Raw genomic sequence first — 23,649 nt, forward strand, 5'->3', positions numbered from 1 at the left:
TTCCAAATCATGACAAGGAGCACACAGCGAGTGAGACCGGTCGGCAGGGGATGCTCACTCCTCCACTGCACCTGATCCCGCCTCTGATGTTTTGGAAATTCTTTGCTCTGCTCCTTTTTTTTATATTGTTATATGGACTTTTGACCTATATTGGGAATAGAAAAAACAGCAAACTTATATTGCACTATATTTTTTATTCCTTATTTTTTGGAACAGACAGCACAAACTATTTCTCTTCCCTCAACATATGGTGGACATTTTAACGAACCACACCGACCTTCTACGAAATAAAATAGGTAGCCATTTTGATTAGATTGACCATCAGGCAGTGTGTCTGGATTCTTGTCTACACATGTGTATGTTTTGCCCGCTGCATGACCATAATAACCAGCCATTAAATAGCCCTGGTACTCGAGTGCCCAGCCCTTGTGGCATGTTTTCTGTGCTGAAACAAAATTTTACAATTATTAAATAAATGATATTAAAATTTCCTTAAAATGTATAGCTTTTTATGTTAAAACACACCATCTGAAAGAGACAATGAAGGAACTCAAGGCATTTTGCCATTCATCCATAAAATGGATTCTCAAACTGCTTTCATTACAATAACAATGTGTCACTTTGTTAAATAGAGCGTATTCTATTAAAGATTTACCTGTTGATCACAATATTTTCAATTACAGTGTATTTGGTCGTTTGACTTCAATTAAAGAATACAACTTTGCATATTAACAGAGAAGCAAACAATGGCAGTGTTGTTGCCTATTCCAAATACCGTCTTTGTAAAGAATCTTTCAATCTAATTGGTCAGTATTATAAGCGTATTGTTGGATTCTCTATTTCATATCCAATGTAGTATTCATTTCATTGAAATCAAACATTCAATCGATGCGAAATGTGGTGAACAACAAGTATTAATACAAAAGAGACTATAAAAGAGCGGTATACATGTATTACAATTTATTAACAAGACTTTTTTTTATTTAACACATTAAATATCAATTCAATATCTAAAAGCATTAAGGGAAAAGAAAATGCAGAAAATCTGGCCTAATGTAACAGACTCACAGACAGAGAGACTGCTAGACAGACGGAGGGACAGACAAACTAATGGACAGACAGATGCAGAGAAAATCTCTTGTGGTTTTACCGGTAGGGATGTTATGAGATGAACGCTAAGATATAATAACAAACGTGTTATCAATATCAAAATTCAACATCAAAAAGGAGAAATATGTCAAAAATATTCTTGAAAATTCTAGAAATGTCAAAAAACAGAACGTGCATTTAATCAGCATCGAAACTAAAATAGTTCCAAATTTCCCCTCAAATTATAAAAGAGCAGCACCGTTATACGTGTCTGTGTTGTCTGTATGAAAGATTATGCATGGATATTGCAAACAAAAATATATCCTACATGTATATATAATGTAAACGTTTTTGTACTCTTGTTATCCCGTATCATGATATTCAATTATTACTATTTTTTATATCAAGAACTAAGTTAAACATAGATCTAGGATTTGAAATATAACGATTGACCCATGTTTGCTATTATTATGATAACTAGATACTTAATTTTCAAAAATCTGTCAATGACAAGAAATATTGCTCTAACCTGCTTTGGTCGTAATGAATACCGATTTCCTACGAATCTATATTTACGGTTAAAGGGGTTCTTATCAATTTTATAATTGACATATTTAACAATTTTTGACTTGTAAATTAAACCAGAAGTTTCGGTCTCTGTATACATGTAGCTTTACTGCTCTGTATTAGTTAGAGAGAAAGACAACGTACATGTAGCAGTTAAATCTGAAAATTTGCAAAGCAATAATGGAATATCGATCCAAATGATTAAGAACAGCGTAATTGTAAGCCATGTTTATTATAGTGAAATCAGGCCAAAACCAGGAAGAGTAACATTTTGAAAGAAAAATTTTATTTTAGTAACAAAGGCATCATTGTTCATCGAAAGCTAAAAAAGATATGTCGTTTATTGTAGTATACTTGTGTTTCAAAATATAAAGAAATCAAAATCAACTATAACAGTAGGAGCTGTAAACTTTTGATAGTATTTTGAAGAATTTTTTTATTTTTACTCACCATGGCAGCACCCTTCATCGAAATTAAAAACCGATACACAGATACACATAATTATGTACATGTATCTTTGTGTAATCTACTTGTGTACCAAGTTTTAATGAAATCAGTAATTGCATGAGACAGGAGAAGCATTTTGAAAGTTCTAAAGAGAGCTATTTTTAGGAAACTCGGTACCACCATTCATCGAAATCAAAAACAGAAATATTATCACGCATTCTCTGTAAGCACCAAAAAATCTTGGAAACGACATGTCTCGGATTTTGATGAAATTTTCACCATAGGTGTGTCTTGGTACAAAACTAGTAAATATGGTGTCGGAAGTTCCACACGTGCACTTGGTTGCCATTTTTAACCCATTTTGACTAAATGAAAACATAAAAATTGAGGAAATGTAAATGAATATTTATCGGTATCTAATATACTCTAACAAAAATCATTGGATCATTTGATAACATGACCTTTTAAGGTACACAGAGCATATAATCGTTTATTCTAGAAATATTCTTCCTGTAAGAAAAAGGTCATGCAAAATGACATGGTTTCTACAAATTTGAAAAATGGGAAAATTGGAATTTTTTGAGATCTTTGAGGCGAAATAAGAAAAATTGTCCGCGGAAATTTCCCAAATCTTATATGTGTAATTATACTTGGGAATAAGTAGTGTCATTTCATGAAAAAACATAAGTGGGCTTTTGCTCCTATTTTTAGTAATATGTATCTATAAATAGATAAATTTTAGAAAAATGTGAAAAATCAAATTTTGGCAAAGTTTTAATTGTCATTACTGCATAATTAGAACGTATGTTGTAAAATTTGAAATTTTATTGACAAGACCTGGACACCTCTAGCTAGTATGGATAACGGTTGAGGGGAATTCCCATTTCTATTTTTAGTAACAGGTGGCTAAATATAGATATGTCTCTGAATATTAGGAAAAATGGCATTTTTGTTCTAATTGGAAACTTCATATAAAAAGTTCTAACAAATATTAAGCTTTCTACAATATGCTTTCAGAATGTACACGTGTTTGTTCAAAAATTGCTACAGTATTGAGGTTGGACTCTTGTTCATTTTTTGGCAACAATGGTCTAAAAATAGATTACTCGAATAATTGAGAAAATGTAGATTATTGTACCTTTTCAGGCAATTTTTAGGTGTATTTGCTGCATAAATAGGAAATATTTTGTAAAATTCTAGATGTAAGTGACAAGAACTGGACACCACTAGCTGGTATAAATAATTGTTGATGGGAATTCCCATTTCTATTTTTAGTATCAGGTGGCTAAATATAGACATATCCCTGAATATTAGGAAAAATGGCATTTTTGTTCTAATAGGAAGCTTCATATAAAATGTCCTAACAAATATAAAGCTTTCTATAATATTTTTACAGAATGTACATGTGTTTGTACAATAATTGCTACAATATTGAGGATGAACTCTTGTTTCATTTCATATTAACAATGGTCTAAAAATAGATTATTCGAATAATTGAGGAAATCTAGATTATTGCACCTTTTCAAGCACATTTTAGATGTAATTGCTGCATAATGGGGAAATATTTTGTAAAATTTTAGATGTTAATGACAAGATCTGGACACCACTAGCTGGCCAGGTATGGATAATGGTTGAGGGGAATTCCCATTTCTATTTTTAGTAACAGGTGGATAAATATAGATATGTCTGTATACTAGGAAAAATGACATTTTTCTTCTAATTGGAAGCTTCATATGAAAAGTCCTAACAAATATAAAGCTTTCTACAATATGCTTTCGGAATGCACGTGTGTTCATACAATAATTGCCACAATATTGAGGATGGACTCTTGTTTCATTTTATAGCAACAATGGTCTAAACATAGATTACTCGAATAATGGAGAAAATGTAGATTATTGCGCCTTTTTAGGCACTTTATAGATGCCGTTGCTGCTTAATTAGGAAGTACATTGTAAAATTCGAGATGTTAATGACAATAGCTGGACACCATTAGTCGGTGTGGACAATGGTTGAAGGGGGTCCCCAATTCTATTTTTAGTATCACATGGCGAAATGTAGATTTGTCTCTAAATATTAGGAAAAAATGGCAGTTTTTTGCTAATTTGAATCTTCCTAGAAAATGTCTTAAATATAAAGCTTTCTACAATATGCCTTCGAAATGAACACTTGTTTGTACAGGAATTGCTACAATGTTTAGGACTGACCTTTTTTATGCCAACAATTGTCTAAAAAGATTCCTAGAATAACCGAGAAAGACATCTTAAAAACAAATTACAAATAAGAAAATGTTAACAAAGCAGTGGTTACCAGTATTCGCAAAATTTTGATACGTAAAAATTAATAAGCACAATTTTGACCTGAATTCGCAAAATGAAATCGACGTAAAAATTTCCAGATTTACGGTAGACCTTATGTAACTGACAAATACTTCCAAATTATTTAGTGAAATGCACACTATCTGAACGGGGGGCTCTCTTTTCTATTTATAGCACATCCACTTATATGAAGCAACTTCTCAGCAGAAGAAGAAAAATGGCAAAGGATTAAAGGAGCTTCATTGATAACATATTTACGAAATATACTGCTGTATTCAACATGTTCAATATGTCATGAGTATAATAAAGTTTTCCTAGTAAAATAATCATGTGACTGATAAGTATAAAATATATGTAATATCGGTAGTTACCGTTAACTAACAAGCATAAAAACAATGATGATATTCAGTTCTACTTATATTTGAAATATGCAAAATCAATGAGGACTTCCAGTTCTATTTACAGAAACAAAGAACAAGGTACAGTTTCAATACAAAATATTTAAAGCCCTTTATTTTTCTAAAATATGAAAGTGATATAAGAAATCAAAATTCACTTTTTCTGAATCATAAGAATTCCCTGCAGTAAAAATACACAAATCGTTTTTCTTATATGACCTCCTAAATGCTAATTGTGACGTCATTAACTTGCGTATTTTCCCGTATTTTCTTAAAAAGTTGCAGAAGACATCAATTTTCAGTGGAATATTTTCTTTCAGAAGACATACTCTGCCACTCTCGCCCAGAGAGATTTTGAGATAACCGATATGTGATTTTTCATAGCAGTTTACATAATATATCCAAAAATTAAAGAGGGCGACGGTGGCTAAAGGAAAATCAGCACAGAAATGAGTCATTTTGAGGCTTTTCTGTATTGAACTTAGAAGTGTACCAAATTAATGACGTCATATATCCAGAACGATCCTCCTTCATGTCATATTGTTTAATGATCTATCATATTCATCCACTCAACGATTGTGAAAGCCATTTTCACAACTTTCTAAGAACATTACATTTTAAGGGCACAATAAAGCTCAATCCGTACCTTCTTATAAAAGAGACCAGAGGGCATCAACAGTCATGAGAGTAACCCTGTAACAGATCAGTGAAATGGCATTTTAACAAGGTCTTGTTATTAGAGATTAGATTCCCTAGTATCTCCTCTTGTTTCAAGAGAAAATCCCTATGTTTAGTACATGTATTAACAAAAATCCTTAGATACTCTGTGACAATTTTGACAAAAAATGACAAAAGGTTCTTGAAATATGGTGACTATCAAAAAAAAAACAAGAGGCCCACGGGCCTTATAGGTCACCTGAGCATTATGCAACAACTTTCCAGTTACAGTGTATTGAATTTGATTCAATAACATGTTTTAAGCCAGATGCTATATGGCATTCACAATTTTGAAAGAGCACCATTGATCATCATAACAATAAACTTAGCAGTCGCTTAGCTTGGTTACTGAATACCCATATGCAGGGTAGGGAACAAAATGCACTCCAACTAATCAGTAATATTCATCAATAATCAGTAGTGCCACTAACACTCTGACCCTAGGTTGCACAAATTTTTAAAAGGCACCCTTAAAATTGCCTATCAAAAAGTATAAATGTTTTATAAATACAAAGGACCAGATTTCAAACAATTAATTCATTTCCAGTATATAAGTAGAGCCCCCCACCCTATATAGGTAGTTCATCTGCTTCATACCAAGAGACAGAGTAGAAAATTTTCAAAGAGCCCCACCCTTACACCAGAACCCCTGACCCTGGGGCCATATAATTCACAATTTTTGTAGAGGCACTCTTGCTCATCATAACTTTGCACTTAATTGGTTTATTTAGGAGCAGAGAAGAAGATTTTCAAAGAATTCATGTAATTTCACTATATAATCAATAGAGCCCCCCCCCCAACACCAGAACCCTTGATGATAGGGCCATGAAATTCACAATTTTGGATGAGGCACACTTGCTCATCATTACTATGCACTAAGTTAGTTTATTTAATACCTAGGAGCGGAGAAGAAGATTTCCAAGGAATTCACATATTTTCACTATATAATTAATAGAGCCCCACCCACCAGAACCCTTTACCCTGGGGCCATAAAATTCACAATCTTAGTTGAGCAACACTTGCTCATCATCACTATGTACTTAGTTAGTTTATTTGATACCTAGGAGCAGAGAAGAAGATTTTCAAAGAATTCATGTATTTTCACTTTATAAACAATAAAGTCCCCCCCCCCACCAGAACCATTGAAGCTGGGGCCATAAAATTCACAATTTTTGTAGAGGCACTCTTGCTCATCATAACTATGCACTTACTTAGTTTATTTCATACCAAGAAGACGAGAAGAAGATTTTCAAAGAATTCATGTAATTTCACAATATAATAAATAGAGCCCCCCCCAACACCAGAACCCTTGACCCCGGGGCCATAAAATTCACAATTTTGGTAGAGGCACTCTTGCTCATCATAACTATGCACTTAGTTAGTTTATTTAATACCTAGGAGCAGAGAAGAAGATTTTCAAAGAATTCATGTAATTTCACTATATAATCAATAGAGCCCCCCCCCCCCCCAACACCAGAACCCTTGACCCTGGGGCCATAAAATTCACAATTTTGGTAGAGGCACTCTTGCTCGTCATAACTATTTACTTACTTGGTTTATTTAATACCCAGGGGCAGAGAAGAAGATTTTCAAAGAATTCATGTAATTTCACTATATAATCAATGACCCCCCCCCAACACTAGAACCCTTGACCCTGGGGCCATAAAATTCACAATTTTGGTAGAGGCACTCTTGCTCATCATAACTATTTACTTACTTGGTTTATTTAATACCCAGGGGCAGAGAAGAAGATTTTCAAAGAAATCATGTATTTTTACTATATAATCAATAGAGCCCCACCCTAACACCAGAACCCCTGACCCTAGGGCCATAAAATTCACAAATTTGGTAGAGGCACTCTTGCTCATCATAACTATGTACTTAGTTGGTTTATTTAATACCCAGGAGCAGAGAAGAAGATTTTCAAAGAAATAATGCATTTTCACTATATACTTATTTAGCCCCGCCCTAGCACTAGAACCCCTGACCCTGGGGCCATGAATTTCACAATTTTGGTAGAGGACTCAATGCTGATTACAATCATGCAAATAGTTTGACTGCTTGATGTCCAGGAGTAAAGAAGAAGATTTTTAAAGATTGCATTAATTTTAGTGGTTTTTGCCCCACCCCTCAGGCCCCAGGGGGGCAGGGATCATGAAATTCACAATTTTTGTTCCCCTTTACCCATAGATGCTTTGTGCCAAATTTGGTTGAAATTGGTTCAGTGGTTGCAGAGAAGAAGCTGAAAATGTTCAAATGTTAACACACGACACACGACACACGACACACAACACACGACGGACGACGGACGACGACGGACGAAAACGGATAGCAATAGGTCACCTGAGTTTACTCAGGTGACCTAAAAATGCAGACCACAGAAACTGCCATATAGAATACGCTCTTTGAGTCTTCGTCTAAAAAATTTAAAAGTCTTTGGACAAAATAAACTTGTAGATGAAAATACAGGTACATTGTCAAAGGCTAGAATTAGGACAATCAGGAATTATTTTACAGAACAATTGAAAAGATTTTTAAAGTTTTCCTATAAATGGCCTAAATATCTATATTTCGCCGCGTGATACTAAAAATAGTAATAGAACCCCCCCCCCCCCCCCCGTCAACTATTGTCCACACTAGCTAGTTGTGGCCAGCTACTGTCATTAACATCTCAATTTTTACAATATACTTCCTAATTATGCAGCTATGACATCTAAAACGTGCCAGAAAAAGTGCAAAAATCTACATTTTCTCGATTATTCCAGGAATCTATTTTTAGACCATTGTTGCTTTAAAAAGAAAGAAGAGTTCATCCTCAATATTGTAGCAATTATTGTACAAACAAGTGTACATTCTGTAGGCATATTGTAGAACGCATTATATTTATGAAGACATTTTGTACGAAGATTCAAATTAGCATAAAACTTCAATTTTCCCTAATATTTAGAGTACTTCATATCAATATTACGCCACGTGATACTAAAAATAGAAATGGGAATCCCCTCAACCATTGTCCACACCTGTTTAAAGTGTCAAGCTATTGTCATTAACATCTCAAATTTTACAATATACTTCCTAAGTAATCAGCAATGACATCTTTAAAGTGCTTAAAAAGGTGCAGTAATCTACATTTTCTCCATTATTCGAATAATCTATTTTTAGACCATTGTTGATATGAAATGAAACAAGAGTTCATCCTCAATATTGTGGCAATTTTTGTATGAACACATGTACATTCTGACAGCATATTGTAGAAAGCTTAATATTTGTTAGGACTTCTTTTATGAGCTTCCAATTAGAACAAAAATGCCATTCTCCCTAATATTCAGAGACTTATCTATATTTAGCCACCTGATACTAAAAATAGAAATAGGAATTCCCCTCAACAATTATCCATACCAGCAAAGGTATTCAGATCTTGTCATTAACATCTAAAATTTTACAAAATATTTCCTAATTATGCAGCAACTACATCTAAAAATTGCCTCAAAAGGTGCAATAATCTACATTTTCTCAATTATTCGAGTAATCTATTTTTAGACCATTGTTGCCAAAAAATGAACAAGAGTCCATCCTCAATACTGTAGCAATTTTTGAACAAACACGTGTACATTCTGAAAGCATATTGTAGAAAGCTTAATATTTGTTAGAACTTTTTATATGAAGTTTCCAATTAGAACAAAAATGACAATTTTTCCTAATATTCAGAGATATATCTATATTTAGCCACCTGTTACTAAAAATAGAAATGGGAATTCCCCTCAACCGTTGTCCATACCAGCTAGTGGTGTCCAGCTCTTGTCATTAAAATTTCAAATTTTACAACATACGTTCTAATTATGCAGTAGTGACAATTAAAACTTTGGCAAAATTAGATTTTTCACATTTTTCTAAAATATATCTATTTATAGATACATGTTACTAAAAATAGGAGCAAAAGCCCACTTATGTTTTTTCATGGAATGACACTACTTATCCCTAAGTATAATTACACACATAAGATTTGGGAAATTTCCGCGGACAATTTTTCTTATTCAGCCTCAAAGATCTCAAAAAATTCCAATTTTCTCATTTTTCAAATTTTTAGAAACCATGTCATTTTTCATGACCTTTTCCTTACAGGAAGAATATTTCTAGAATAAACGATTATATTGTCTGTGTACCTTAAAAGGTCATTTTATCAAATGATCCAATGATTTTTGTTACAGTGTATTAGATACCGAAAAATATTCATTTACATTTCCTCAATTTTCATGTTTTCATTTAGTCAAAATGGGCCAAAAATGGCCGAATTCAATGGAACCGTCTCCATGGCAACCAAGTGCACGTGTGGAACTTCCGACACCATATTTACTAGTTTTGTACCAAGACACACCTATGGTGAAAATTTCATCAAAATCTGAGACATGTCGTTTCCAAGCCCTATAGTAAATTCGTTGGTGCTTACAGAGAATGCGTGTTATGTACCCTAGTGTAGTGGACCTGTGTACCAAGTTTTATTTAAAGCAGAGGAAAATCGTAGGAGGTGTAGCATTTTGAAAAAAAATGTTTTCAGATAGACGGATAGATGAATAAAGTTAAGCAGAAAGATAGACTGAAAGATAAGGTCGTAATATTATCTCACCTGGAAACATTTGAACGATTGATCTGTTTTGAACAAGGCACACAGCACACGGTACATCATGATCATGCACGGAAGTAAAGTGACTTGTAAAGGTATTTGTTTCATACTCTGCTCCAAATAAATAATCCTTATCTCCTTCATTTCCATCTTTGTATAACCCCCACTCTGGATCCCTCGGTAAACAAAGAGGATCTACAGCCGCTCCTGGATGAGTATAATGTGATCCTCCTACGAATCCTATTAAACGTTCACAAATACGTACTTTATGATTTCTTTTATTTTCTGTTATCATTTTCTAAAGTTGAGTCGGAATTTTTTTTTTCAACGAACAAAATTTACAAAGCAGGTGTTTTCTTATGAAATAAAATATTTTTACCTGAATAGAGAAGTTTTGCGTTTGAAGGACACAACTTCTTTCCCCATCTTGTATATATAATGTCCCTGTTTACAATACCTACAAAAATGTGTTTTAGAAACACTGACACCAATGTATCGCTATTAATTGTATAAAAAGGATTTCTTAGAGGGATGTCAAATGTCAAGGTCAAAACGTCAATATTTTTGTAATCCATTAAGGATCGTCTTGTCACAAGTAATGCACGTAGGCATTTCAACTGCCGCTAGGGTTCGCTGTTATGAACGATAACTCATTGATGAGACTTGGTTAGAGCAGGTCCGAGGTATATCGAACTGTAAATACACAAGTCAGTTTTTAGCATTTCCCAAGTGTTTCTTTGCTGTCAGTAGAATCCAGAGAAAATTTAGCACTAATGTTAAAATTATTTACTTTACTATTACGGGCATCGTTGAATTACATATACTTGTAAGTAAAATTTTTCATTAAAATAAAAGTGAAATCCACCCTTCTTAGTTCTAACCTACATGTAATTTAAGTTTAATACTCGGTCGTTTTTCTTCTTGCTTAGTAACACAAATAAAATAATTAATCGTTGTATTTACTTATAAAAATGTATAATATTTATATAGGAAACGCAATAGTGCGCATACATAAATCATGATATTAAATTTTCTTCTTGTTTTTTACCATTTGTGTAACTTGAAAAATTAGTAGAAAGGTCTAATGCACATGCCAACTATGAAAACCCTAGTTCTAACTGTTCAAAGGTGATGACAAAAAGTTTCTTTAAAAGGGAGTCAAACTACAAGGTCAAAAGGCACAGAAGCAAAACCCTAACACAACTGTTAAAAAGTAATCGCTAAGGTTAAAGTGGATCAAACTCTAAGGTCGAGTTCAAAAGGTCAAAATGATATAGATCTTTTGAAAGGTCTTTTCACAATAAATAATAACAATTGTAAGTACAAAAGCCCTAGCACCAACAGTTCAAAAGTTTGATTAGTTTTAATGTCTCGTGTCAAGAAGTCAATTTTGGTAGAGGAATTTATCACATGGGAAAACATCTGGGGAAATATTAATGTATAACCGACATCATCTCGAAAGTTTTGGACAAGATTAAAGATCTCCAGGCAAGCAGGCAAACCAAATCGGGACATTCCGGGAACAAAAAAAAAATTAAGATAGTTCAAACCGAGAAAACTTACAACTGAATTTTAAATTTTTTTCAGATAGATAGATCGATATCTGTCATAATAGTACCAGTAAAAAACCTAGAGAGTTTATATTCAGCAAATTAGCATGCACTCTAAAGTCAAATTAAGTAAAACATGGTATGAGAGTTTATATATTGTTGTTTTGATAAAGAAAGCCACAAGTGCCTTAAAAAATAGAATGAAATGTATTAAACATTAAGTCATACTTCCTTCCTATATGCTCACGTAAACTGCCTCCTTGAACTTTTTCATCGATTCCTCAATGACGTCGGTTAAGCTTTTGAATTCCCGTCTTAAAGATTCTTCCTGATACGAAAGTTGTCCTGTCAGGTAACCTTGTAAAACGTCTTTACAACTTGCGGTCTGTGTCTCATCTCCATGCGTCGTGTGGAGAATAAAAACCACGACAAGATATACATGCAGCGCCATCATCTTATAAAAATGTGGGAACACGAAAAATAATATCCAAATCAACATGTTATTGTACGTTCATAACATGCAAGATTTCCTTTATTAGGAAATGTTTTGAAATTTGATATAAGAATATTGTGGAATTTTATTTTTTAAAGCATACCTTTGTTATGACTAGTTCCTTTCTCAATGAAAGATTTTTTTGTCATTTTACATGTACATGTATATATGTATATATAACAAAAATCTATATAGTGTATCAAATGGTGTAAGTTTTATGAACATCTGTTATCAACCTTACAGTGATACACGAAAAAGAGAAATTAAAATGAAACTCAATACTTATGCAAAGTAGATAAAATTACACGTTGAAATCTGAACAAAAAATCAGAAAAAGAGAAAAATAAAATGTATTTCAAGTCAAGTATTAGTGATACAGATGAATGAAATCATTTGTATTTCAGTATCCAATGCATATAACTTTGTATCAAAGAAGTCAGTTTTAATAAAAACCTTATCAGCATGCTCTTCTATTCACCTTTTTTCTGGAACTGATTTCCTTAACTAATTCAATGTGATATTTCACATTAAATTAAAATGATATAGCTAAATAATTCTTTTGTTGGAAGAAAAAGCTATAATTCTCACAGTACTTGAAGATGTACAAATGTTTTTTTTTATATACTTTTATGTTATTTTTGAAATATTAATTATGAAAAAATCGCATAAATTAAAAAAAATAAACCTTACATTTCATTTTCAAATCAGATGTAGTGTGCATCTATCATTTCAGCAAATGCAATTTACTCCAATAAAGACAAAGAACTTACTTTAAAAGAAATTATTGGAATAAGTGCTGAAAAAAGTCTTTTGAAGGGTCACAAATTTGCAACACAGTTCCCAGTCCAAGGAAAGATAGCGTATTAGTTATTGATATGAATGCAGTTGACGAAAAGGATTCAACATGCGATGATTCTGGTACGTATGAGTCGTCAATTCCTAGCTGTGATTTGTGTTGTGCGTCAGGATTGCAAAACGTTTTAGTCCATCTCAGTGTGATATTTGTTGCAGCAAATGTGTTGGAGTGAATTCTATGGCATCTTTCTCTGCTTGCAAAGTCATGACATACAAAGTTGGACCCTTTTATACAACTTGCTTGAGTTTTCTAAACCCAATGTTTGTACATAAGGGAGATCAACAAAAGCATCCAACTTTGTTTGTGGGCATGTCAATGAGTACAGGTAGGCAAAAGGAGGATTAGATTTACCTGACTGGAAAGTTAAGATAAAATGGAATGGAAAAATTGATCTATGGAACTGACGGAGAACTTGCCTTGAAGCTAGGAATGGAGGTAGTTTTTCCAGCGTCTCCCAGTCAAACAAAAGTATAAAGTTAAGATGCTTTAATCATGTCAAAGATGACTTACTTACAGAGCTTAAGAAACATACAAGTCTTGAAAAAGAATCAGTCATTAAGTCAATATTGGTTGAAGAATATAACGGAAAGAGATGTTCAGGGCTGGTAGATTCGAACAACTTTGAGGAAGATTATAGGTTCTGATCTGCTCAAATGCCAATAAATTTAAAAAAAAACTTAGAATCGACAGAATTAAAGGTACCATCATTGAAGGATACATTGAAAAAATGCATGAGAAGAGAAACTAGAACAGCAGTCGGGCTTGGAAATCCTCCAAATAAGTATGACAATCAAAGAGCAGAATCAATAAACAACATACTGAAAGAGTAACTTGGGTCCCATTTTGTTGACCAGGCATCGGTGCACGCAGGGGTGATAAGGAAGCATACAAAATGTATACCTTGACTAAATCAGTGCTACATTATGACGTCATAGTAGGCTAGATGATGTCAATTTTAGAACACAAGTTTTCGTAATATATTGGTATTTAGAGATGTAATTTAACGCTTTAAATGATTAGAAACGAGTTAACATTAACAAAAATAAAATGTTTTTATCTTGTTATGCTGTATCTGTCATTTTGATTAAAATCTACCACCGATGACGTCATATGTGTACATCAAGTAACTTGGGAATTGATCATGTTGTGTAAAGAGAATTTGGCTAAAACGGCATGTAAAAAGATACGTAAAATGGAGTTTAAAAGGAAATATTGTGAATATTATGTGAAATTCATTTGGAGTTCAGTTAATCATACAGGTATGCTAATTTATTTTCATCGATTATATTCTCTTTCGAAGACAGTCAGCTTTATACGTATCCCGTTCGGCCTTTCCTCTGTCATTCCCGAAAAAAATAATGCGGTAGAACAACAATAAGCTGGATATTTCAAAACATAAGATTTGTACAGATGGAAAGTTTGCCCTCTGACAAACTTGGAAAGTGCTGCTAGAATCCCGAGTTAAACATGGTTTTACGAAAAATCTCGGTTCATATGTATAAAATTCAAAACACAGGGTAAGGTTTCGTGTGAATATATGGAATAATTATTTTATTGACAGGACAATGGGATTCTAGCAGCACTTGTTAGGCAAAATAGATAAATTTCAACTATATTATTTCCTCAAAGAAAGTATAAAACTCCGGGATATTGTTGTTCTATTAGCTTTTTTATTAAGGAAAGTTTCGCTATTAATAGAAGTCACGTGATGCCGTGGCGGTGGTGTATGTCTTTGCGTTAGACACTGTTTTATCTGTTTGCAATAGTTAATAACAGTTTACGTTTATCAGCGGTTTTGGTAATTTATCAAATTAATTTTCTTAAAAAAGTCTAAATTTCCCGAGAAATGACTTATATGCTTCCTTAACATACCCGCGCATGATCTTGTTAAAGAAAATGTCATAATTCCACAGGAAAGAGAATTGATAAAAACTGTACATGGACATGGTGATTATCGTAAAATCCATCTCAAGAATGAAAAACCAAAAAAACTTGCGATACAGCCTGAAGATTGCCGGTCTATCCTTGCTGCCCTTCCACAAACCCTTGTAAGGGTCATTGTCGTGATGAGGGGTTCCGGTCACGTGATGAGCCGAGCGTAAGTGTTTTTTTCCAGCTCCGCTGTTTTTCTCTTTATTTTGTCCTTTTTATCGTGTGAGACCTTTAAAATAGTTCAAAACTGTCCAGCTGGTTTTATAACAAGTATAAGTAACTTTAATTGAAATTTGTAAACTTTTGTTGTGAAGAAACAGTGATTTTTCCAACACCTTATGTACCGTGAGTAGCTACAATGTCAACAATGTCAACAATTACAACGCAGAAAGATGGTAAAAAATCAGAGAGTGGGGGAATCGATAAAAAGGCTAAGGGGGACAAGAATACTCCAGACAGAAAGTTGGTGCAATTGAACCTCCAGTCAATTCCTGCTTCAATTAAAAATACGGTGGTGTCAGGAAAAAATGCCGCAAAAAAACAAAGAAGTAGCAGTTCTGATTACGAGTCAACAAGTGGTGTCAATAGTGCATTGGGTGAGCTCAGTCTTATACAAGAAGGCATATCGGATATAAGGCGAATAATGGTCAGTAAAGATGATGTAAAAGGAATGGTTGCTTCAATCGTTACGGAATTAAAGGGTGAACTAAAAAATGAAATCCTCGCTGAAGTCAAAGAGTCACTCATACCTGAAGTTAAACAGAGCGTGACGGAGCAGGTAAAGAAAGAATTCGGGGAAAAGATAGACAGAAAAACAAAGGAGTTTCAAGATCAAACTAAAGATATCTCAGAGGGGTTTAATTTAGAGTTTGAAACACTGAAAGAAAAGTTTCACGAGCAAGCAAAAGAACTCAGGGCCCTAAAAGAACATTTGAAACGCTATCAATATTTGACTGAAACAGCGGTTACTTTAGCAAACAGCAATCAGCAGTATTCGCAAAAGGACAATATTAAGTTCACCAAATGGAATGAGCAAAAAAACGAAAATCTCCGTGCAGATCTCTGTGCAATCTTGAAGGAGACAGTTAACGTTGATCTACAACCAACAGATATACTGGCCATACACAGAGTCCCAGGATCGGGTGGTAATGTCGGACCAAGGCCAGTCATCGCCAAATTCAGGAATACCGAGACGAAAGTGATGGTCATAAAGAATCGCTCAAATGCGGAGTTGAAGAAGCGCTTTGTGATGCACGATCACGTAACTCCTATGAACGCCAAACTTATAAAAGACTTGAACGAGGACGAGCGTATTGAAAGTGCCTGGTACTTTAATGGCAAAGTATTTGCGTTGGATTACGATGGAGACAGACACCGATTTGACATCCTGGACAGTGTGTCTGACAAACTTAAATACAAATAGCACGATTTATGCATAAACAGCTGGAGCACGAAAAACTTCCAAGAACTTTTAAGATCGGGATCGGGAAGCAGTAAACTTTGTGATCGGGATTGATTGAAGCGAGAGAATGCGAAAGTGTGTGACATGGTATGTGTGTGAAGATTATCCACTTTTCTTTTGTTTTGTTGCTTATTTCTCCAAAAACTATATACTTCAATCGTCATCCGCTTCTTTGTCTAAGTACTATTCTTTTATTTTGTATCAGATTTAATGTCAGATAATATAAAAGTTGTTACAGTGAACTGTCAGGGCCTTGCAACACCATCAAAACGACTAGATGTTTTAAATTTTTACAGAAAAAAAGGATATTCAATTATATGTCTGCAAGATACTCATTTTACTACAGAAATTGAACCATATGTTGAAGCACAGTGGGGTTTCAAATGTATATTTAATTCTTTTAAATCTAATGCAAGAGGGGTTGCTATAATGTTTAATAATAATTTTGAATTTAAAATACACAGTATAAAACGTGATAATAGTGGGAATATGCTGGCATTAGACATTACAATTGAAGATAATAGAACTACTATCATAAACATATATGGTCCTAATTCTGATAATCCAGGATTTTATGATATAGTTAGAGAAACTTTTCTTGAATTTGATAATGAATATCTGTTACTTTGTGGTGACTTTAATCTTGCTTTAAACCCTTCTTTAGATACTTTCAATTATCGTAGTGTCAGTAACCCAAAAGCACGTGAGAAACTATTAGAGGTTATGGAAGATATTCAGTTAATTGACTACTATAGAATTTTAAACCCAGACAAAAAAATATATACCTGGTTGAAAAAAAATCCATTTAAACAAGGTCGCCTTGACTATATTCTTATTTCAGAAAGTCTTTCAAATTTGGTTGAAAACTTTGCTATTAAACCTGGTTACAGGTCTGACCATTCTTCAGTTATAATGGAATTAAAATTTAATTCTTTTGAAAGAGGGCGAGGTCTATGGAAATTCAATAACAGCTTATTAACAGATAAAACATATGTTGGAAAAGTAAAAGAAACTATAGAAAAGGTAGTTGCCCAATATTTACATGTTCCAAATAATGACGGTAATCAATGTAATGTTCAAATTGATGACAGTTTGTTTTTTGAAGTTCTTTTGATGGAAATTCGAGGGGTTACTATTTCTTATTCATCTTTCAGAAAAAAAGAAAGACAAAATTCAGAAAAATTATTACCAGAGGAAATTGAACATTTAGAAACAATGACAGAAATTAATTTTGAACTTTTAGAAGAAAAAAAGCTGAGTCTTGAAAATTTGAGAAAAGAAAAATTGCAGGGGCATATCATAAGATCACGAGCTCGATGGATTGAAGAAGGGGAAAAACCGACAAAGTATTTTTGTAATTTAGAAGCCAGGAATTTTTTAAATAAAACTATTAAAAAGGTAGAAGTAGAGAGTGAGGGCACAATATATAATCAGGCAGAGATCTTAAATCATGTGAAATTATTCTATAAGCATTTATATACAAGTTCAGATTCTGAGCTCTTAGATATTAATTTAGAAGAAATTATTCAAGGACAAGATGTCCCAAAGTTAGATAAGCATGCATCTGAGAAACTTGAGTGTGATATTAATGAAAAGGAAGTAGCAGAAGTGCTTAAAAATATGAAAAATAACAAATCTCCAGGTAGTGATGGTTACACGGTTGAATTTTTTAAATTCTTTTGGAATGATTTAAAGGCTTATTTACTTAAGGCAATTAAATGTATTTTTATCAATAACGAGCTCCCAATGTCACAAAGATTAGGTATAATTTCATGTATTCCAAAAGGTGATAAACCTAGACAGTTTCTAAAAAATTGGCGCCCAATAACACTTCTAAATGTTTTATATAAAATAATATCAGGATGTCTCGCACAAAGAATTAAAACAACATTAGATTATTTAATATCAGATACTCAATCAGGATTTATGAAAGGGAGGTATATAGGTGAAAATACAAGATTCATGTATGACTTAATCCACTACACAGATTCCAAAAGCATCCCAGGTCTATTAGTTTTGATTGACTTCGAAAAAGCCTTTGATTCAATTTCATGGACATTTACATATAAAGTTTTGAAGTATTTTGGTTTTGGTTCAAAGATTATAAATTGGGTCAAGATTCTAAATTTTAATTTTAAAGCTTCTATTTTACAAAGTGGATTTTTATCTGATCAGTTTGATATACAAAGAGGTTGCAGACAAGGTGACCCTGTTTCTCCATATTTATTTATTCTATGTGCAGAAATTCTGGCAATTCTAATTAAACAGAATAAGGACATTAAAGGTATTGTGGTAGATAATAAAGAACATAAATTATCTCAGTATGCTGATGACACTTTTCTTGCTTTAGATGGTTCACAAAAATCCCTTTTTGCTGCTCTTGATACCATTGATTTTTATTCAAAACTTTCAGGATTGAAAATTAACATATCAAAAACTAAAATAGTGTGGATTGGATCAAAAAAGTATTCAAAAGAAGTTTTCCATCACACAAGGTGGAAACTAGAATGGGGAACTACAACTTTCAACTTACTAGGAATTCAGTTCTCAGTTCATCTTAAAGAAACTGTTGATATTAATTATGACTTACAACTACCTAAAATAAGAGCTTTGATTAAACAATGGAAGCGAAGAAGCCTAACTCCAATTGGTCGCATAACTGTTGTTAAGACGCTTATCCTACCTAAGCTTAATCATTTATTTATTTCTTTGCCATCTCCTAGAAAACAGCTTTTAGTTGATTTGCAAAAAGATATTTTTGAATTTATATGGAAGTCCAAATCGGATAAGATAAAGCGATCCCTTGTCACACAAGACTATCTTTCTGGAGGTTTAAAAATGGTCAACTTAGACAATTTTATAATTGCTTTAAAATCTTCTTGGATGAAAAGGTTAACTCAAAAACAAAAGCCATGGATGGATTTCTTTTTTGCATTAAATGGAAAAGATGTTATTGAGAAGTTATTTCATTTTGGGGATCTGTTTATTTCAGAGCATTTACTTCCTAAAAACAATTTTTTCTGGCAAGATGTATTAAAATCATGGCTGGAAGTCATGAAGTGTTTAAATAATTATAAACATGTAAAAAGTAATTTTTTAAATATGCCGGTGTGGTACAATTCTAATATCTTGGTTGGCAAACGGTCTGTTTTTATCAAAAATTGGTATGAGAAGGGTATCAGAGTAATAGGAGATTTTTTAGATAGCGAAGGAAAATTTTTATGCTTTGATTCTTTACAAAAAAGATTTTGCCTCTCACAAACGGATACAAATAAGCAGATTATGCAATATAATAGTGTTCTTACTGCAGTATCAAAATATTTGAAATGTATGTCTATTGACAACCACTTATTCACAAAATCTTACAATACACTTATGCCCTTTTATTATGAATTGTTGTTACAGTCAGAAAAATGCACTAAGCCAATTTACTCCATATTAAACACAAATAATGTTAAACCTACATCTATATCAAAATGGATTTCCATTTTGAGTATCTATGGGCAGTGTAATTTTGAAATACATGATGTTTTTAAAGTTTGTTTTAAAGTAACAAGTGATACAGCTGTACAATGGCTGCAGTTTAGAATACTGCATAGGATTCTTCCTGTAGGTTATTATCTTAAAAAGATTAATATCAAAACTACTGATTTGTGTACCTTTTGTAAGAATGAAAGTGAAACAATCCAACATGTATTTTTATTTTGTAATAATATTTTGGCATTGTGGAGTAGTCTTAGCCAACATATATATAGAGCTACTTCAAAAAGGGTCGGATTTAACATTAATAATGTTATATTTGGAGAGATTCCTTTGTCAAAAAATAATAGAGCTGTGAATTTTATTATATTATACACTAAACAATATATCTTTACTTGTTTGATGCAGAAGAAAATGCCAAATCTCAGTGCACTCTTATGTCATCTAAGAATCAAATATAATGTTGAAAAATTTGTTTCAATCCAAAAGAATAAAATTGTGTATTTTAATTCTATATGGTCTACATGGAAACCTGTTTTTGAGGAGTGACAGTTCAGATGGCATTCACTATTGTTACTGTCTTTTTTTTTTTTTTTTTCTTTTTTATCCGCATATTGATAAAAGAATATATGTATAATTCAGATAATTTATGCACAATGTTATAAGGCGTTGGAGGAAATAGTGACGAATTGAATTTACATTTATTATCTTTTTTTTTTTTATCTCTCTTTTAAAAATTATCTATAGATGGATAGTGGATAGTGTGAAAGGGTGAGTGTGTTTGTGTGTAAGGCATAAATGTAAATATGTTCATCTATCTCTTTGTTTATTATGAGAAAAAATATAAATAAAAAAAAAAAAAACCCTTGTAAGGGACCTGTGGAAAGAAGCAGAATTGATTAGTTCAGACAACAAAGTGGATGAATTGCAAAACGGCAACTTTTGTTTTGCCGAGGATGAACAGGTTTTCATACTAAAGGAAACACCGAAGGATTTTCTTGTCAGTGTTCAAAGTTTAAAAAACTTCGAATTTGTGGTTATTTGATTGTTGTTGCTGATGACAGGGGTAGACTGCAAGATATACCAAAGAACTTTAAATACAATCTATCAATGGTTATCTACAAGAACAGACCAACTTCCTCTGATGAAAAAAGAGTAAAAAAACCAAGAATATTAAGAAAATGCCAGTCATTGTCGACGAAGTAGAAGGGAGTGGCGTCACTTGTGAACTTAACGTTCAGCGACCATTCAAATATTGTTAGTCATGGCATAATGATGAGCCATTTAAAATTGTCAGGGTTGAATCTATTACTGGAAAACGAGCAGCATTTTGTGCTATATACACATCTTTGATCAGCAACAGGAATCCTTTGCCCCCATTGGACATCATCTTTTCCCATCAAGAAAGATATAAATATCCACAAAAAATGAGGATGGGTAGTTGGTTTGGAAAACAACGAAGAAAAAATGAGACCACATTATTATTATATTAAGAAGAAATGTCTTCTGAGAGTCACCCTTACTTTTGGTTAGATCTCATAGATAAAAGTGAAGTAACCCTTCAGGATATTCACATAAATATGTTAAGAGATGTTTTAGGATTTGAGATTTGAAGTTTTCCTTAGCTTGAATTACAACATTGATAGCAATAAGTGAACTCGTTATATTAACGAGAAGTGTATCTGTATTTTGCACATGTTAGGCTATTTCTTGTTTATTTCATTTATAGTTTCTCCTTTAATTGGGTAGATTTGAAACAAATGTGTTGTTTGTTTTATTTTCAAAACTACAGTTAATTTGTATATTTTTTATTTATGCATACATGTTTTTCAATAATCTTATTCTTTTTAATTTTATTTTGTAAGAATGTTCATATGTAGGCTATTTTTACCGAGTAGTTGCAATGAGTACTGAGTATTGGTTTCACTGTATTATTTTATTTCGGAAAGTTATTTATGATACGCTGGCTAAACTAACAGGTAGTGTTCTTTAGGAACAAATATGAAGAGCTGTTAAAAAAATTGTTTATAAGAATATCTGATTAAGCATATTGTTGTATTTAAAGGACTACTTAATTGACTTGGCACAAGTTATTCCAACTGAATTTTGAATATGAGGAAGAATGCAGTTGTAATGAGAAGGATTATGTATTGAAAGAAACATTAAATATATATTGTTAGTTGTACATCTAAAACAAAACAAACGAGTTGAACATATAGATACGAGTATCTTGTATCTGTCAAGTGTCATGTTACTTGACACATAGTGATTTGAATTTTTTTGGAAATATGTCTTAAACTGATGGAATATACTTTGATACTGTTATGTTGTCATATCCTGGTGTAATTGTGTATGATGATCGTGTGATAGAGAATCATGATTTGTGGTTTTCTCATTTCAGAGGATGATAATGTGTTAGAAGGTGGAGAAATTATAAATTTTCTATAACTAATTATAATAAATGGAAAATAACCAATAAATGTCATGCTTTACTATGCTGGATATATGAATAACTTTCCGCTAAACGTCTGCGTCTCTTATATCTCTTATATTTTATTTCACCACCTATACATTCAAGCTTAACTGTGTTTCGTTTCGTTTCGCTAAATATTTATACCCACACAGATATTAGTATTTAGCGGAACGGGACGGAATCAGAGAATGGCCATACTTGCAAAGCGCAACAACTCTCTTTACCTTTAAACTGCACATGAACGATATTCTTTTTATAATAAGCTATTGACAATAAACTTTGAAAGAAAAACAATAAATTTTTACATCAATGATAGGGGTACGTCTCTCATTCAATGCAGACCACATAGTAACTACAGATATTAGTATTCAGTGGAACTAAACGAATCTCGGCAAAATTGAAACACAATGAAATAAATACCGGTATATGAAGAAATAAGTTGTTACGTGAATGTCATATATTTCTTTAATCAAAAATGACTTGTTCTATCAGGTAAACTAATTTTGGAATATTCCGATTTACCAGGATTCATGAAGGCTTAAAAATTGGCTGTTCCATACTACTGCAGATTTATGTTGTTTTTGGTTGGTTCTTGTTTTTTTTCTTTCCAATTGAAAAGATGTGGTTCTGTTTGTTCCAAAAAGTACCGATACCCGTGTGGATATTAGTAATTTGCAGAACGGAACGGAAGAAGATTTGATCATTTTGAAATACTTTTCTTACCTCTTCTTTTCAAATATAAATGGTGTTTAATTTTCTTACAGAAATGAAATGTTATCAAAACCTTTTGTTTGATTGTATGTAAAGAAAACAAGAATTTTTTGGACTGTCGCCGGTCAAATTAATTTTTTCTTGCTAAGCGTGATTTTTAAATTCAAATCATTACACGAACGAATATGACGTCGTTCATTCACAGGGTTTTGAAACCCTTGATATTGTTGTTCCGTTTCGCAAGGTACTAATATTGTATTTTGCGAAAAGGGAAGGGAACCTGTTATGTGTGTTTCTTTTCTTATTAGCGCAGAACTGAATGTTTAAGATAACAATCAAGGTTCAGGTAGTAAACATATTTGTTAGCATACAGCAAATTTCAAATCACGCGTTTTAAGATCTACCTTTACACCATAATGTTAAACTTATTTTGCATATCGATTTAGTTAAAGACAGAGATATGGTATTTACGTTTTTTATCAACATCAAGGCCTGCGATTTTATTTGTATAATTATATAACTGATATAAAGACAATAC

At 32.7% G+C, this 23,649-nt stretch overlaps 1 pseudogene; it reads right to left on the reverse strand.

The window, feature by feature from the left end:
* Positions 1–200: 200 nt before the first annotated feature.
* Positions 201–12,155, reverse strand: LOC134237476 (uncharacterized; annotated as a pseudogene).
* Between the last annotated feature and the right edge of the window lie 11,494 nt (positions 12,156–23,649).

The sequence above is a fragment of the Saccostrea cucullata genome, unplaced genomic scaffold, assembly GCF_032062105.1.
Source record: "Saccostrea cucullata isolate Sc308-1 unplaced genomic scaffold, CSIRO_AGI_Scuc_v1 ctg999, whole genome shotgun sequence".
In the NCBI taxonomy this organism is placed as follows: Eukaryota; Metazoa; Mollusca; class Bivalvia; order Ostreida; family Ostreidae; genus Saccostrea; species Saccostrea cuccullata.